At 38.5% G+C, this 19,726-nt stretch overlaps 1 protein-coding gene and 1 long non-coding RNA gene across 7 annotated transcripts in view; one reads left to right on the top strand and one right to left on the bottom strand.

The window, feature by feature from the left end:
* The first annotated feature begins 974 nt into the window (after positions 1–974).
* Positions 975–19,726, top strand: part of LOC105424142 (cysteine-rich secretory protein 1) — a 53,379-nt gene continuing 34,627 nt past the window's right edge. The window contains exons 1-2 of one of the 6 annotated variants that reach the window (XM_011634213.2): positions 6,890–7,030; positions 8,213–8,930. The gene's annotated coding sequence lies outside the window, so the exon portion shown is untranslated. Of the gene's footprint in view, positions 1,131–6,889; positions 7,696–8,212; positions 8,931–19,726 lie in introns of those variants that run through there. The other 5 variants (XM_011634214.2, XM_089083841.1, XM_011634212.2 and 2 more) reach the window with 5 other exon arrangements.
* Positions 13,070–19,726, bottom strand: part of LOC148934712 (uncharacterized) — a 91,641-nt gene continuing 84,984 nt past the window's right edge. The window contains exon 3 of the long non-coding RNA XR_016141088.1: positions 13,070–17,469. This is a non-coding gene — a long non-coding RNA (uncharacterized LOC148934712). The remainder of the gene's footprint in view (positions 17,470–19,726) is intronic.

Genomic DNA, 19,726 nt, shown 5'->3' with positions numbered 1-19,726 from the left:
AACACGCGAGATGCTCGAGTAATACTCGAATAACACACGCTTGTTGCACTCGCCACGGCCCGTAATAAAATTTATATCGCTCCGACGTTTCTCTAACGTTGGTTTTTTTTTTTTTTTTTTTTTTTAAATGGAAATTATTTCTCTGTGTAAAATGTTCACAGAATCGCTGGCGCTTATATGTGATGCATATAAATAATATACAAATCGGAAAAACGACCGGAAATCAATATTAACTGTTCCACATACGAAAATAATATCGATATTTTAAACTTAAGGAGTTTCTGTTTCCTTGAAATATTTATGCACATAATATAGATAAAAGAGGATTTATATTTCTTTTATAACAAATTTATTTAGACACTTTACGATTAAAATATACGATTAAAGTATATAGAGTATATTTCATGTTTTCACGCTTAAATATAAGTTTTAATTATTGACAAACTAAACTTTGCCATTAAGCTTATTTACAATTTTTAATAAGAAAAAAAAAATTAAAATTTTGTTTATAATAAAGAATTAGCGAAAAATGCAAAACACGCGGTAATGCAGAACAAGCTATATAATTATTTGTTATTATACTTCAAACAGCTTCATACTTCACAAGAAGGAAGATGTAAATATCCAAGACTACTATTATTTCCTATTTACAAGTTCGAGTTGCACAGCTTTGCGCGTTGCATAATAATATTTAATCATATTTAATCACGCTCGCGACAGGCTCGCGCGCGACAATCTGCAATATAGCGACGCGTGTATAATCGTTGCGTGTATCGTCATGCGGAATTGTTTGCGTTTAATCAAGCGGCGGCCTGTGCGTTTCTCTCCGCATTTTCATTTTCCTACCAAGTCGGGATGACTCAAGCCGGGCTTTTAACGAAGACATTAGTACCGCGAGCCTTCGAGACTGATTACTCTTCATCAATAGGAGGGCTGCACGGCGCTCCGAAAGACTATAAAAGACAAGCCGGTTACGATCGATCGTCAGTACGACCGCGGCTTTTTATTGTCGCCGTGACGAGCAAACGGTGCGGTTTTCGCGTTAGCGCAAAAAAACGTCGCGCCAGCTTTGTCCGCACTCTGGCTCGCAGTATTGTAGCAGCGGCGGTGTAGGTGCGACGCTTTCAAGGGTGAGTTTCTTAGTTTGCGAATCACCACGCGGTGTGCATTGGTGCATCGCGCCCTTAATGTCGGCATTATTGAAAAAAAAAACGGGACGATATGGAATTGATGAGTCCGTCGTCGACGGACACACGGAGACGCGCCACACGCACACGTACGCGCGATAAGAATATTATTCCGCGATATTATATTTGTGATTTTTTTCTCAATTTTTCTCTCGCAACTGTTTATTATATACCCGATTTGTATTTTAATGGAGCAGCGCATTGAAACGCGGTGAGTTCTCAATCCGGCAATATCATTCCACGAGTGATCCGCAATTTCTCTCGTCCGGTTATATATGTAGTTTATATTATAATGGAGCGATATTGAAACGGCGAGATATTTAATTCGGGAATATTATTCTGCGATCTCTGACGCTCTTTAATCCTCGGGCGAGAGGAAATTTAGATTATAATTCTGATGATGGATCTTTATTCAAATGTAAAACGTTACGTCTGTCCGTATTTTATGTTAAAGGCAAAGAATTATCGTGAGGTGCACATCCAAAGCACGAATAAATAATAAATGTAACAAATTAAAGTAAACAAGAAATACAGGTATGAATTATGCATTTGAACAAACAGATTCGTAGGGACTACATCAACAATCTATAAATACGTCACAAATATATGATAAAACAGTGTTAATGAAAAAGAATTTTTATAAATATATACAACTATATTGTACTACGTAATATATGTTCCTGACAAACAAATAAAGAATGCCAATTGATTGTAATGCGATGAATATATAATATTTCGTTTTATATTTAACAATTACATTTCTTCATATGATATTTCTTTTAACTGTGGCGAGATTAATAACATCCCGCGCAAGAAATCTTTCCATCTCGAAATTGAGAGAGAGAGAGAGAGAGAGAGAGAGAGAGAGAGAGAGAGAGAGAGAGAGAGAAGAAATGAATAAAAATTGGGAAACGTATCGTCGATGTTTCCAGTTATAACAGGGGCAGATGGGGGAGGGGGCGGGGAAAGAGCGAATGAGGCAGTGAATGGGTGAACGAGCGCAATACGAAAGCCCGGAAGCGGCTTTAACGAGGTCCGGGAGGGGAGGAGGGGGGGGCGGCGCGACGAGGACACGTAAGGATGCGCCCTTAGGTATTCCCTGCGCAAAAACTTCCTATGTGTACGCGTATAACAATACGAAACTGTTCGTGTACAGCTATCGAGCGTTGCCGGGCAAAATCATGGGTCGGCGAAGATCGGGAAGACTATGCGGGATTGGCAAAACCTCCCGTTTGATGTAGTCTCCAACAAAATTCCGATGAGGCGAACTGTTCCAGGCGAGAAAGTGCAAGTGCCCGTAGCTATCCTAATTAGCGCGATCACCGCTGGCATTTAATTAACCATCCACGATGGTGGTATTCACAAATTTCGCAGGAGCGACACCGCTCGATATTCCTTTTGCTAGGTTTTACTGCAATACGAATGATTATGATCTCCTTGACAGGAGATTATCTCGATTTACACATCCATTTGCAACTTGTAGCAAAAGTAAAAATAAGTGTTTTATAATTGTTTACGTAGACCGTAGTAAATGTCTGAGATTATCCGTTATTTATCATTTAGCGATTATGTTTACATGACGGAAGAATCCGATCGAGTCTCATTAATTATGCGCATTAATGTATGATTTATCAGCTGATTATCATGAAAAAACGGTTATTGATAACCGACAAAATCTTAATATTACATCCATCTGATGGTGAATGTGTCGTCTACTTGTAAGATGAAATGTCTATTCATTAGAATTTAATTGGGATTAATTTCGATTTAATCGCTGTAGCTTCCACTGCATCTATACGAATAATAATTATTACGTTGTATAATACATAGTACGGGTAATGCATATTTTTACGATTCTTCTTGCCGTTAGAAGATAGAAATAATTAAAAAATATTCTTATGCACAACGATATAAACGGCACGTGACATTTTTTAATCAATACGACAATTATTTCGTTACGTAACAAGCTGCCAATTGCGAAACTTCATATTTTTCACTATTTCGGTGATGCGCATTTCGAAATGTTCGCCTTTATATTATTGAACAATCGGAATGTGTAATTCGCGTACAACTCATCGAGAGATGAATTTAAATTTAATATCAAATATGAAATATAAAATAAATAAAATATAAATTTATTAATATATAAATATATATATTAATATTACATATAAAATAGACTTTAGATTTAAACGTAAAGATCTTATTTATTTTGATTCCATATATTGTTATTGCGAAAACTACGTGTATTGACAAATAGCACGATAATTACACTGAATGCTCTAAGATAATTGCCTTTCCTTTTAACACAGTACATTTTCTGATGAACTCAGATTTCTTCTTAGCGAAAATTCTACCTTCTCTTTCATTTATAGTTTTCTCACTTCGAACTTTAATTACAGTTATTTGTTGTAGCTGCAATCTATTATTATTAGTACATTAATAATAGCTTATTTATAAATTTTAATCATTTGATATTAATGAACTATTGAAATATTAATATTAGAAATGTAAAATATATGTTGATATTCGTCAATGAAGAATTCATTCTCAGTTCACTAATAAATCGCTCAAAAGTAGCGCATTGTAGTCAAGTCAAAATAAATTATATAAAATAAAATGGGGTAATTAAATTATGATTGTTCATATTCTTGAATTCAAATTAACACAAGGTATATGAAATATAATTTATTTTCTAAAGAATGAATTATATTTCTAAATTAAACGTAGTCTTTTTTGTTGAAAATATTTTTTCATATTGTTGTATGATTATTAATGTTCTTTAAATGGAATTACGTATTTCTCAATTTTTCCTTGACATGAATAATGATAATTTAATGTCATGTTTTGAATAACTTCAAATTTTTGAAATCAGTAATTTAGAATCAAACGTGGAAATTTTTAAGGTATAAAATTCGTAACATTAAATTTACATTAATCGGCTGGAAAAAACGTTTAGTGACCATTTAAGCAACGTGTACCTTTCCATCTCTTCGTATCCAGATGTATTTAAATATTCTGTTCACTTTCCTCTTAGTGACCGCGTGACTGCCTTGTTTCCGCTCCGACAATGTTATACCTGTAAATTCTGTGCGCGACTTTTCAAGCACTATGTATGTTCCGACGCGTCGTTCTATGTGCACGAGAAAACGTATTTAGCCGGTAATGAGCGGCTAGAAGTTTTTGTTATAATTAGGTTGCTACGTCGCTTCCGGTACTCTGCTGTACGAGCACTCGCGGAACTGAGATTTCTTTATCAACCCTCCCTTTCTCTCTCTCTCTCTCTCTCTCTCTCTCTCTCTCTCTCTCTCTCCCTCCCTCCCTCTCGCTCGCTCGCTTGCGGTGCCCTAAAAAAATGTATCACGCGCGTACACCGTGCATACCTCGTGCACGGGAATAAAGATGCACAAGGCGCACGTCGGCTGATGCATATGCACGAGCGCGTTTTACAGAAAGAGAGAGAAAGAGAGAGAATAGTTGATTAGCCCTTTTTCTGACACGCGTCCCGGAAATGTTGCCTTTATTAATCAAGATGAAGAGGAAACTCCGGCACTCCGGCCCTTTCTTTGTCGCAGCAAACAAATTTAGCTTTTCATTATGTTGGATCTTCCGGATTTTTTATCTACTGTATTTATTCATTCTTTTCTTTCATTTTCACCTATCTTCGGAATAGATCAAGAATTAACGTAACTGTTCCCCCCCCCCCCCCCCGCCGGAAAAACGGTATTCGTGCATTATTCGAAGAAATAGAGGACAACCTCGTTTCGGTTCTCGCTTCGGACTTTCGGCAACGTCAAATTTACTGCGAGATACTACCGTATCACAGAGTGCTACTGTCCTAAGGTCCCACGGGTCACCCTGCAAGTAGATAAGGTCTTGGTATAGATTGCACCGCGTGTGTGTTTAAGAAAACTTCTTGTTCCACCGTTTCCCCCCGCTGCCACCCTCCCGGATAAACAAACTTATCTGTCTGATCTGCTCAAGAGTGAAAGAGCGTTTCTTCCATCGGAGCCGAGAGACACCGACGTCGGCGTATCGATCGCGTTCGATCCTGGACGGATGAAGAACAAATACGGTTCTATGCGGACGCATCTCACGGGGTCGGCGTACGTTTAGTGCATTTGCGCGTTAGAAACATTCTCCTTTTCGGCGCGCGATCCTCCCGTCGTATAAATAAAATCTAACAAGGGCATTAGTCGCAGTTGCAGGAGACATCGGGACATCGATATTCCCTCTCGCCACATTCATGCGTTATAAAGCTACACCTGGGCTGGATCATAAAAGTTGCAGCGGGATCTAAATTTACGAACAAGATCGCACGATCGGCAGACCCCTTTCGTATTATTGAGGCACCGCTGACATTTTCACGTTGTACAGAATGCTGCACATTCTAAAATTATAAACATGAATTATGCGGTTTTTTTTTTAACAGATTTCATATTTTTTAAATTTAGCAGATTTCATATTTTTTTCTTTATTTCGCTTTACAAATTAATCTGCAATCCTGAATTAATTAGAATTAATTTTAATTATTTTTGAAGAGAAAACTTATACTATCTACGATTATACTGCTTTTATAAAACGTCTGTAATTTTCATATTCTTCATTGACCTTTTTACAGATAAAAAGAAATCACCAACGTTACCTTTATATTTTCATCCACCATAAAACTAGGATGCTTTTTCGATTTGATTTCATGACTTAAGCCTCCGATAGAGATAAAATGTAAAAACTTTGCATTATTTTATCAGAGATCGTTTATATTATTCATTTTCTATGTTTTCATAAATTAACAGTGAGTTATTTTAAGTTTTAATTCATCAAGAAGAATCCGCAATAAATTTTCAATATTCTATTATTGGCCTTAATCGCAAAATATCAATAATGTATCTTAAATTTTTAACAATTAAATATGAGAGTTGTAAAGATATTTTCATAATTATTTTTCTTAGTTATCTCTTTTATCTTAGTTATCAAGTTTGATAATATATAATATCCTTATCGAGATATAATATCCTTATCAATTCGCTCATGTTTGTATAATTTGCAAAATTCCTCCCACCTTCCCCTCTCTCCCGTATCTATGAGAAGAGAAACGGACGGTCATTTTGTTCCTCGTTCTACCTATTACTGTTCCATAAATTTTCAAGTTTTTCCATTTTTCCGAAGGTAATCAGCGGCGATGCATTCTCCGCCGGGGAATTTTATAAAAAATTTGCGAGCATGGGCTTTATCAGAAATTAGCGGATTATAATTGAATGAGATATCGCACGCTCAGCGTAATAACAACCCGCACCCCCCCTTAAAGCACAACGATCTATATTTTCGCGGTATCAAGAAATTATCGTCGAAATAATCGTCGGAGGCGCAAACTGCAGGGATCGTTTGAAGCTACCGCCTGCCTGTTATTAATAATTTAGCAAACGCATCGCTATGCGGTACTCGTGGGAGTACCGCTGGCTAATATCCGGCACGCCGAACAGTGAGTCGGCTCGGCTGCGGCAATATCGCGGAATCAGCGCACGAATTTTCGGTCATCGCTTTATCCCCCTCGCCGTATCTCCGCGCGCGAGTTGCCGCCGCCGTGTACCCCTTTTCCGAATAATCGGCGGGCCTCCTCGCCGAGCGCGGGAGGGTTTTCCGCCGCGTTTGCGGGTCCCACCGCTCCGATACACACACACACACACATACACACACACACACACACACACAGTCCCGTCCCGTCCCCGGCTTCGGAGGAGCTTGCGCCAGTTAGCACGCAGAGAGCCGCGCGCCGCGGCACGGAACACTCCGGGACAGGTTCCCAACGCGATAGCGCGCCGCCGGCCGTCCGCAGTACCGTCGTACGGTTTGCACAAGAACCATCCGTTCTCATCGTTCCTCATCGGATCATGACACACGGCTCACCTGTCGTCGCACCGTCGTGAAGTCCGCGCGTCCGCGAGTCCTTCCTTCGACTCGCGATCGATCTCGCGTCCAAACGTCTCCGACGACGCGCCCGACGACGTCTCCGTCGGTCGATCTCGACGTCTTCCTCGCTTCCTCTCTTCGATCGATCACGATCCCGCGCCGAGCCGTCTCCCGGAACTCGCGCGAACAGTGAAACGATCGATCGGGCCGATCGATCGCAGGTGATGAACGGAACGGATGTAATCGAACTCGAAACGATGATGCCCGGCTCGGTGATGATCGCGGAAGTCGATCGAAACGTGACGGCTCTCGATGACGATCCTTCTAAGGATGGACGCGAACGCGACGAGGCGCGATAGGGACGAGGGTGCGAACGGTTGCGACGTTGGTTCCACTTCCGGCGATAACGTAGACGCCTCTTAGGACGCGGCTCGGCGATTGAGAATCGATACACGCGCTGCGGTAGAATTATGTGACGATCGTGCTTTTTCCCTCACGCTACTCACGGAATTTCGAGCATCCCTCGAAAGAGGGAACGAGCCTCTTCTCGCGCGAAAGGTTTCGAAAAGGTTCGCGTCCAACCTGGTTGAACATCCAGGTTGTTCCCGTGTTAATTATCCGAATTTCCGCGTTAATTATCTTATATCGTCGATGCCGGGTTTGCTTTAATGCAGATTGGTTACCTTAGTCTCGTTACTTTTCCCTAAGTTTTTTCCCTCTCTCCGCGTCGGTTGTTTCATCGTTCGTTAACGGATTAATAAACGCAAAATTAAACGGACGCGGATGAGATCGCGGATTTTAGCGTCCTTAGATACTTTAATCGTGCGTGTGTTCGCGATTACAATTTATTTCCACGTCGATTATTCACCGATTGTTCATTATTCTCGCTATAACCAATATACTACATTTATTTTCGCGTTAATTGTTCGGCGTTTCGCATTGTTAAGCGACGTTTATTTATTGGGTTTATCTTTCTCATTAATTATTTAAATATCATAATTGTTAATTTATATATACATACGCAATTGAATTTTATTATTTATTATCTAATTATTTCTATTATATTATTGTATATCGGTTACAAGTTTTATTTGCGGACTGGTGAATGTTTTTAGAGATTTAGAGACAATTGTCAGGAGACAACGAGAGCTTCAAAACTTCGGAAAGACCGAGGGAGAGATACGACTGACCTATACTGACAATACTGAGAATACAGGAAAGTTCAGCGATCATATAACTTCACTTCGTCGAATGTGCTCTCGCAAAGACAATTCCGTGAGTGAGAGGCAAACGGTGGAACTCAAACGTGATTTATTTTTCGTTGCGAGAGTAAAAATCGATATATCGATGGAAGAGACTATGTTGCGACGTGTCGCCTGGTGCTTCATTTGATACAAAATATCAGCGGCGATGGTAACGATATAGTTTAAACAATCCTAGAGACAACAGCAAATAACGGCGGCGTTAATAAACGCGTTCGAGTGACGTCTGTATATAAATAATAAACAATAAACACCGACGTAAAACTGAGTAATATCTGGTGATCCTGTGGATTAATCGTTGCCGAATATCAGCTGTTAAATTAACCGTGGACAAGGGATTTCATCGCCTTCGAGCGATGTGTTTGTGCGCCTGTGAGCATGTGCGGTTCACTTTATACACGACGGAACGTTTGCAATAAGATTGGACGAGTCAACGCCGGGGTTAAGCATCGCTAATTATCTTAGAGCTGCCGTATAATTGTCGCTAATTAATCAGCGCGACTCTTCACGCTTCTCGCCTCCGCCCTCGTTGGATTCGAGCTGCGAGTTTCACGCTCTCCGCCGTCGCGAGGTGAGTCAAGCTGCGTAAATATCCTTCAACGACCTGGCGACCTGGTGACTTCTTGTTTTCCGCATTTTCCACCTCCACACTCGTGTGTAGACGTGTTTTAATCGCGTAAGCGAGATCCGACAAACGCATCCAAAATTGTTTTCGCCAAGCTTTCAAATAATAATAAACCGCTCTCGTAAGGGTGAAGGGCCTCGAGTTGATTGTAATCGAGGATGTGACAGTATCCGTGTAATCCGATTTTCATAATTCGAAACCGATTTCCTACCGACCGGAAATTCGAAATAATAATAAAGTGAAAATGTGACGAAAACGCGACACATATGCGAATTTTTATATTAACTTTGTAGACATATGTTTTATTGAATTATCTAAAAATTTAAAAATAAATTTAAACTAAGATAAATACAAATGTGATTTTGTTGAGCTGCCAAGTAATCACGTAGAAATTACTTAAATTGGTTACACCAGAATATTCAAAAATTTTATAATGTTACGTTTAGATGTCCTACACAATTACTTTTATAGCCCAGCAAAATTACTTTCAGATTTGTACTCGGTTAAATTTTTAAATACTTTAGCAAAACTTTTTTAAAAATGGAATTTCAAAAACTTTCTTTTCAGACATGAAAACTCTTTTCAGATATGAAAAAGAGGAAAATAAAAATAATAGCTCTCCACTTTGTGCATACATGCGATTGTATTTTTTTACATTTTTCAGTACTAATTGTTTACAGAAAGTAGCTTCGTGTTTTCTAAAAAAAAAAAAAGCGCGATTAGTCAACGTGAAAATTATAAGACAAATGGTTGGAGTCCTAAATATTTCACGGTTGAATGCTAAATCCGTATACAATACCGATACCACTGTGTTATCCGTGTTTTTGAGAACTTTCTTTTCCTCGGCTTCTTGACTTTGCCCGAGTGTGCTTGAACGTAAAGAATCGCGGCGTTTCCTTCGGGTTAACTGCGACGTCTAATCGCGCATCTGCCGCCGCATATCGCACTGCAACGGCACCGTCGATTCTTTACGTCCACATTTACGTTTACGAGTATGGGGGAGGCACGAAGATAAGCACGGAGTGGACGGCGGCGAGTTTTCGCGACGGGCGCATCCGTGTCTAAAATTTACCGTCGCATTGTGCGTCTCTCTTATCGGCCGTAATAGTTTCGGACTCTGCCTGTCCTCGGTCAATGAAGGGCGAGACACGAGAAACTTTGCCTCCCGAGCAATTTCTCACTCGTGACTAATTCACCGCGCGCATTTCGCAAAGCACGAATCCGCGCTTGCTTTTTCTCACTCTTAATATAAAAAGCGGAATATTTTACTATAAATAATATCGCTATAAATAGTAATATAATAGCGTATTAATAACGGCTGACTCAAACAATGTTAATGGTAATGAATTAAATAGAATTTTATTTTATTCTCTCATTGTGTAATTTATATATATATATATATCATTGGGATAAACCGTCGTGCAGCTTTTTTAAAATTCTCACGCGATTATATCCGTAATCAGATAAAAGCTGTGAAAATATGTATATAATTATAAATTGTTTAAAAAGATATATATATATATATCAACGGAAGAGGATTAAATCACGCGTATGATCGTACCGCTTTCATACCGCCTTTACGGCTTTATTCGCCTTCTCTCTGTTGTATCGAATGGTAATATTACTCGCAACTTTTGCTTCGCTCACTTCAATATTACAAATATATTTTAAAATATTTTTTCAAATATTTATGTTTTCCTTCAGCTTTTACGCGAGGCGAAGCTTCGCGAGGGGAATAATATTTTCAAGAATCTCCAGAAAGCCTTTGAAATCCTCAAAATATCGCGCGACTCGGAAAAGCAGGAACATTTTCATTCCGCGATACGGCATAAAAACTGCCGATTCAGCAGCTGGTGTTTTATTCGTCCGTTGTTCTCAGGAAAATGCGATATTGTCGTGATGGAAAAGTTTAAACGGGGCAGAATGCAATTTGTTTGTCTAACGCGTTAGAATAGAGAAAAATATTTCTGGTTTAGTAGCTGCGTTTATCTGCGTATCAGCCTCTCCCTTCCCCCCCTTCCCCCGTGCATACCCCGTTTGCATAAAGATCAAGTGTTGGAATTAATAAATTACGCGACTACAAATCACAGAAAAAATGTCTCTTTAGTCTAAAGCGTGTAAATTTCCTTCTTCGATTGTAAATAGAAAATTTAATTGTAAAATCATTACTCGCGATGATTATTATTAAGGGTGTTGTGACAATAATTTTGTAACTTTCTGCGGCACGTTCCATACATATTTAATTCATTAATTTATATTAATTTTGAATTAATTAAGTTTGATATTTTGTTTGCGTTGGAATTATTTTATTATAATTTATTATTATTTATTATTATTATTATTATTATTATTATTATATAAATCATTTAGAGAATAAAATAATATACCATATAATTTACCAATATAAATTTTTTAAAATTCTTATATATACATAATTTTGAGATTTTATGTCACAACATAATATGCAATAAAAGACTTGAATTTATTACAAATATTTATTACAAATATATTCATATAAATTATTGAAGTATCTCGTAAAGAATTTGAAATTTTAATAAACCAGTTATCTCAGTAAAGCGATTAATATATGAAATGAATGCGGTCGTTTGTGTCGTCGAAATATGATAAATTATTGTTTGCTAAGCATTCGTTGCTAGGAAATGACGTCAATTTATAACAAGGAATTTTGTTGAGCTCACGTAAAATTTTCAATTACATTCGCATAAGCACCGTTATCCCGATTGTTATTTCATTGTCATAAACGTATTCGCGCGTTGGCGGTTTTTACATACGTAGAAAATTTCACATGGATTATTACGTTTATTTATTCGACGGAGCTAGCGGGATAACCTGCCATAAAATAACGTAATATTTGTTTTGTATTGTGCGCAATGCGTTTTCCAGCAATTTTTTTGCAGCAACGTTATTTTATGTGTAAGTCTTCCGTATAGGAAAATCCTGAATAAAGAAAAAGCGCATGTTATAATTATTTGATTATGACAAAACAAATTGAATTTTGCATCACAATTCTGACGCATAAGGAATCGAAATAATGTTCCAGGAATTATATTGACTACTTCATTAATTACAGGAAAATTGAAAATTATAACGATATAAGCGTGCATTTCATTACATACATGATATGAACTATAGATAAATGTGCGCATATGCGCTTTACGGAATTCAGCTATAATCTGATTGTTAAGGCTAATGTTGTAATATTAAAACATTCTTCTCGGAGCGGCAATTTTCAGTCATTTTATACATATTATATATATATATATATATATATATATATATATATATATATATATATACATATACATATATATATATATATATATATATATATATGCAGTTTTTTTAGTTAAGTCTTAATTAACTTAATTTACTTAATTTTTATTAAGAACTTAATTTTATATTGTATACATATATATAAAAGTCTCTCTTGCGGAGACTTGTCAACTATTTCCTCGTAAATTGAGAATTATTTCATGAGCAGTTCACCCTTGAAAATGTTACGCATTTTGAACGTACAAACTACAGTCCCGCTTTCCTCGCTGCGATATTGTATATCGCTCGTCAGTTTGCGAAGCCTCATTTTGCCGTGTGATATCCGGATGTTTATTTTCGTGCCCTCTCATTCTGCCAAAATGAGGCACACCGCGGAAATTAAACTCGAGAATAATGAGTTAATTTGAACTCGCGATTAGTTAACTCCACTTCTGCCCGACTTGTGAACGCCTGACTAGTTTCGCGCGTGGAATTGCATCGAATTTTTCAACTGCAGTAAACGCTTGTAATAGAAACGGCACGATATAATGATAAAGATTATAATTATTTTTCTTCCTGAATTTCTTCCTTAATTTTCTTTCCTTTCAATTATACTAATCACGTTTCACTGCGAATGATTTGCACACTTTCACACATTTAAATATCTTTTTAAAAAATATAAAAAATATAAATATTTTACGATTGCAACTATTTTTAAAAATATATAACAAATTATTGATTTCGTAACAAATTAGAAATTCGTGAATACGAAGTTATTATTTCAGTTAGAAAAGGGAAGAAAGTCATAAGAATAAAGTAACCTTTTTATTTGAATCTAGTTGTAATAATAAGGAGGAGTACATTATATTTGTAAGTTACACAGTTGTATCGTTATGCGAGTTAACGATACAATCTTTAGTTGAACGAACTATTGAATTTCTAATTACATCGATATCTCGCAAGAATTTCAGGAAGTTAATATCAAAGCAACGAAGTATCTTATACGTTGCCAAGCTGAACCTGAGCTCACATGCGTAGAATATTTTGGCACTACCTTCATTATTCTACGCCTGTTTACGTCAGTTACAAGAATGCGAAATCTTCGTTGAAGAAGCCGCGTGATTCGCGAAACTTGTCGACAAAGTACATTCCGAAAATTCCACCTCGCGGAAATTTCGTTTCGCGCAGAAACCCTCTTTCCCCCCTTTCGTGCTCGTGTGATCAGAAGGAGTTAGAGAGAGAGAGAGAGAGAGAGAGAGAGAGAGAGAGAGAGAGAGAGAGAGAGAGAGAGAGAGAGAGAGAGAGAGAGAGAGAGAGAGAGAGAGGGGGGGGGGGGATCGCGGAGGAAGGGTAACCGCCGTTACGGCACACGCAAGGAGTTAATTAGGTCCTGAAGTAATCCTTTGTTCTATTTTAGTTAATGGGACTACGGCTGTAACAGACCCCGATAAACAAAGGCGTGCATTATATTAACGCGAAACTAATCGCAAAATATCGTGCCTTCGCCGAGATGAAATCGGTATTGTCGACCGTGTTATTGTTATCGTAATTGTTATTATATGTAGCGGTCTAGAATGCAATTTCCCGTGATAATTCATTAATGAATGAATTATCGACAGCAGTTAAAATTATATTTACACGTACAATTTTACACGTTCACGCGAGATATATTATAGTAACCGAAAAGTATTTTAGGATACAGATCTTTTGACGAATTTGATGATTTTTTTCATGACAAATATGTGTGTGACCATTATCTTTCCTGTGATCTTATAATTTTCAATATTAAATTTCTTAGATTGTTATATTAAAATAAACTTGAAATTAATCAAGAAATAGAATTTTGTTTATAATCATACTTGCAGGCTTTAATAATTTGCAAGAATTTTTATCATTATTATGAAATATTTTTATTATTTACAATCAGAACGAATTATTATTTTTGTGAAGAAGATATTAATTTCATTTTTTCTCAAATTTTCAACAATTTATTTATAAAATATTTGATAGATCAAATAGAGATATTCTAGTGAGATACGTAAATTTATAAATTCCTCGAGGGTACATACTGTTAAACGTTTGTATACGTAATCTAAACATCTCAATTTCAATTTAACAAAGTTGAAAAATTAATTTCGAACTATTGGAGGGAGTTAAGAAACACGAGAGATTAATTAAGAGAATCACGAGGAAATTATTAAAGTAACATGAAGCGAGAGATAAAGCTTTATCATCAAACAAAAGTCTCAACGATCTTCACTTTTTTGAATAAAATTTTATATAAAAAAAATTCTTATATTCACCTTATAATAGAAGTTATAATAGAAGATATATTTAAGAAATAATTATAAAAATACTTATGATAATATATGGAATGCACATATCTTTGCACATTTCATATTGAATTATGAACGGGCAAAGTATGTAAATGAAAGAGGCTGCATAAATATCGGCGAAGTTTCATTACTTGTTATGAAAAATTGCAATTTCCTTGTCGAAAAATGTGTTAACCCGATATTAACTTACTAAAATGTCATAATCTATAATTCCCGTGAAATTATTCTACAATTTTACATGTAACAGGATACATGTAACAGGTGTTACGCTGTAAAATTACGCAAAATTACGCAAAACGCGCGTTGAAAATCCCATCTCACAAAGAAGCCAAAGAAGAAGGGATTTAATATCGCATTTACAACTCTATTGTTAAATTGGCCTTCGAGAAAATGATTTTCTCGTTACGTACGAAGTGCAAGATTATCACGGATCTTATATCATAGTATATATAGTGCAAGATTACCACGGATCTTATATCACACTTCTAATGTTCAACGCGGGTACTTCCGGCTACTATATAAGCATAAAAAACCGGGAAGCGATTTTTCGTCTAGCTCGCGGTGCAGCCGTCTATACTCGTTAATCACCTCATCTCCCCCCCTCCCCCCTCCTCTTTCCCTCCTCATAGTGAGTCAAACAATTCGCGTAAGAACGCCGATAATTAAAGCTGCGATAGATAAATGTTAAGGGACCGTAAGAGCACTCGCGATCCTTGAAATGTGGCCCTTCAGCGGGCTCGTGTACACGCGCCTTTAATTAAAGCTATCCTCTTCGTTTCGTATCGCCGATAAATAATTGTTTGCGAAAGTAACCGACGGCTGTGCGCTACACAACACTCGTTCGAATTCCTTTTAATTTGCGCTTGTTCTATTACTCCTAATTCGTCTGTGTGCAACATCGAATTCGTCGACGACGACGGCGAATATATCGCGAGTGGGCGGAACAGATGGGCAGCAGGGAGGCGGGGGGGAGGGGGAGGGGAGGAGGGAGAAAATGAGAGAACTAATTCTACTTTTAATTTCTTGAGATTTCACCCCTCCCCCCTCCTCGCCCTTGCCCCCGCCCACGGAGAGAGAGCTGGCTGCAGAATCGATAACGCCCTGCCATTTTTGCTTCGTATCGGATTGGCTGTAATTAAAAGAGATTCTTGGCTTCGTCTGGCGATGTTTTTCTATCGGAATAAAATCGCAGCTGGTCCCGAACGCGCATTTGTCCGTCTAACTTGTTCTTACGTATTAGCGCGATCGCCCAAGAAGTGTGCCCTTTCCCATCTATAACAGATTTAAACTTAACAAATACTTTCTGATTTATTCCCAATTTAATCTTTACGTGGCGAGCTTGCGGGTTTAATCGAAATTTAATCTAAACTTTCGGACGGATTTATATGCGAGCTTAATTTCCACGAGAAATTTATAAAATTTATTTACTCGATGTGAGAGAGCGAGAGAGAGAGAGAGAGAGAGAGAGAGAGAGAGAGAGAGAGAGAGAGAGAGAGAGAGAGAGAGAGATTTATATAGAATTTAGTAACAAACGGAATAACGGCAAGTGGATTTTGACAATAAATAAAAATAAAACGCGATTTATCTATAAACAAATCACATCGTATCAAATAATCCGTATTTTTCATGAAAGAATTAATTTTCTGTCGAAAGGGCGAGTTCAAACGGATATTCGTCTCATGCGACGAGTTCGCGAATGATACACGAGCACAATGAATTGCGACTAATCAAAGGATGAGTTGCGACTAATCAAAGGATTCGGCACACTGCAAAGAGTCCGCTGCTATGCTTTGGAGTATCCGGCGAGCATGTCCAATGAATAAATACGATAAATAAAGCGATATTCCGGCCTTTCGCCTTCTCGGAGACCAAAGTCTATATCCTTATGCGCGATACGTCTCCGGAGCCGTTCTCATTCTCGTCCTCGCATCTCCTTGAAGTTAAAGTACGAGAAATACCCCGTGTACTAGTTGCGCAAGTAATCTCGAGATTTGCATGGATCCTACACTTTCGCGGCGTCGACACGTGTTACGGATATGCGTCAGAGCGCAAAGGATATTATATCCGGCGACGGGAATAGTTTCGCAGCAGTTTGCGCGAGCAAATTATTCTTCTGCCCGTCTGAAAAATAATATCGCGTCACGTGACGTTACACTTACACATTAATTTGTATGTAAACTGCATAACGGACAACAACACATTTCGCACGCTAAATGATTTCTTCGTAATAAATAAATTTAATTCTCTCATCTCCCGATCCGGGGAGTGACGTGTGTACATATTTCTCGAGTGACGTATCCTCCTTTTCTTCCGTCACGGCTTATTCCTCTAAATTAGCCGATTTCTCAAATCTGTCGGAACATCGGCGCCATCCGTCCGCCAGGTTCCGTAGCTCTCGGTGCTTAATATCTCGCCGCTTGCTTGAGTTAGGTCTCTCGGAGCCGACCGTTCGTATGTACGTTCAAATGAATAAACAGACACAAATTCGAATCGATGTATCGTCCTTACCTTTCGTTCGCGCTGCAACGCGCGCGTCAACCGCACGCTTCACTACACGTGTCTTCCCGCTCGTAGCTACATAGATGCCGCTTGTACTTGCACGAAGTGTTGTCTGAGGCTTAATTAGAAGCATTAATATGGATAAACTGAAATTCCTCTCCGCGATCGAAAGCCTCCCTCCCGGGCAAATCCTGAAGGATTTGCATGTTGGCCGTCTGCCGACGAAGACGCCTTCTCTCCTCCTTCTTCCCTCCCTGTTGTTGGATTTCCATCCGCTTTCCCTTTCTTTTCGACAAGGCTCGGATTTAGTTTAAGACTCCGTGGATTATGTCGAGACCCTGGCTCCTTGGATGTCCATATTGCATCTGACGAAAGAGCTAAGAGGAACGCTGTTATGCGTCGCGTTACGGCAATGAGAAAATGATCTGCTGTTTCTTAAATGTAATTTCGTAAGAACATCGTTGGCTCACGGATAAGAGGCACGTATAGAGGCACCAAAGCCAGAGATTTTAGAAATTTCAAAAATTTAACGCGCTTCATGAAATTTTTAAAGGAATAATCTCTCCGCCGATTTGTATGAAGATAAGACGCAACGTTTCGCGTTGTATCTCTAGCTCTAGCTAACTTTTTTGTCATTATGGATGGACTCGAAATCTTTCCTACTTTGCTACAGAAGCAAAAAAAGCTGTAATCTTATTTATGCTTTCTTCTCTTGCATCGAAAGCGAGAAAACTTCTTTTAACAAAGTTATCGTCATTCTTGATTAAAAAAAAATTTTTTTTAACAATGCGTGCTTCATTAGGCACTGTCACTAGTGAAAAAAAATTAAAAAATTATTTTTTTAATTAATTAAAATTAATTTAAAGAATTAAGAATATATGATAAATTTTATTGGAAAAGGTTTATTAAACAAAAAGAGATATTTTCTCGCTGCGTGCTGCGTGCTGGTCACGCCTGCTGTAACTTGCCTGTCGATAAAAACGTGATGTATCACAATTAAACGGAAACGCGGAACGCGCGTCAATTCGCGTAAAACGCGTCTTGAAACGGACGTCTAATTGATCCCGGGTCGTCGCCGCGAAACGCATCTGCGCCGCCATACATGCAATTAACCGAGTCAAAGCGCGATGCGGTCGTAAATATCCATAAGTGGACCGTCACTGCTGTATGCGCACATCTCAAACGTAAAATGTTGTCGCAAATCACGATCCAACTAGCGCGCTGTTCATGTTAGGGGCAATCTGCTAATGCCGATACGGAATCGGTGTCCTGTGCGAAAGAGAGAGAGAGAGAGAGAGAGAGAGAGAGAGAGAGAGAGAGAGAGAGAGAGAGAGAGAGAGAGAGAGAGAGAGAGAGAGAAAGCGACGAAACGCGCTTATCGGCGGGCCTCGCTATCGTAATAATCGCCAGCGATATATCGTTCCCGCGGATGTAACTATAGCAATATCTTCCGAGATTTATGATGTGCGGGGCATTTATGATGCCTTGGGACTGATGGCAGCTCGGAGATAATTCGTAGCCAACGAGAACAATAGAGGCACAATATACGTATGTGTTATCGAACCATCTTTCATCCGTGAATTCCTTGATCAATTTGATATTTCCTCGACAGAAACATCGACCGTACAACGGCTCCTTAATTGCTGACAATTGCGTATATAAAGAGCTCTTCGGAGATTATCTTGCAGAAATGTAGAAGACTAAAGTCTTTATTCCTCTTTAACTTTTCAATCGGTCTGTTTCAGAATATTTTCAGCTTCAGTCACTGAAATAATAAATACTCGTACCCATCTTGAAATAATTAATAATGAAAATTAATAAGAATCCTATTTTCGTTCAAGAGGAATGTTAAATATTACCGACTGTAATTACCTTGATTTATTTTGGAAGATTCCTTCACTTCAACTATGTACGAGGGGATATAAAAATATTTATGGAAAAATCACAGATAATCTCGTGGATCTGAAACATAATATATTTTCTTCCTAACTTTCCAATCTCTCCCGCGCGTAGCTTCCGAAGACACTGTAGTATTCTTGACCAACGAGAGACACAGGTTTTTATGAGAGGAGGAAGGAAAAAAGGAGGAAGCGATGAGACCTCACTTAAAATCACTCGGTGTATCTGCCCGGCGCAACGATAACGATGAATCGACGAGAATAGAGATAACAACAATCCGACGGGACTTCACGGGATCCGCTTAATGATTGGCTGCACTTATCTGACCTGATTTCTCAAGCCGAGAGCACTCAAGCCAATTGTATTCTTCGATAGCGAGACCGGGAGACGGCGCTCGAGCACTACTGCAATCGCGGCAATCAATCAGATTACTTCTTTCCCGTCGTGCCGGTGTAATCGCAACGGATTCCGCAATTCTACGAGGTTGCTTATATATAAATTGCTTACGTGAATAAACTACCAATTGCGTCCATTTTCACACACGTGCCTCCAATACCTACCAATACCTTTTCCAGTGCTCGATCTCTTTATGATCTCAATTAATTAGCAAATCAAGTTTGAGAAGCACATCGCTCCGTGTGAAGCCGTTTGATACTCGAGAAATGATTTAATTCTCGCGAGAATTACACGTTTAACGTACACGTGATCCGAACTATCGATACTCAGTCGCTCGAA

This window comes from Pogonomyrmex barbatus, unplaced genomic scaffold (genome assembly GCF_055798465.1).
Source record: "Pogonomyrmex barbatus isolate J1 unplaced genomic scaffold, ASM5579846v1 scaffold8, whole genome shotgun sequence".
In the NCBI taxonomy this organism is placed as follows: domain Eukaryota; kingdom Metazoa; phylum Arthropoda; class Insecta; order Hymenoptera; family Formicidae; genus Pogonomyrmex; species Pogonomyrmex barbatus.
The sequence above is the reverse complement of the archived record's forward strand: the minus strand, read 5'-3'. Positions and strand labels throughout refer to the sequence as shown.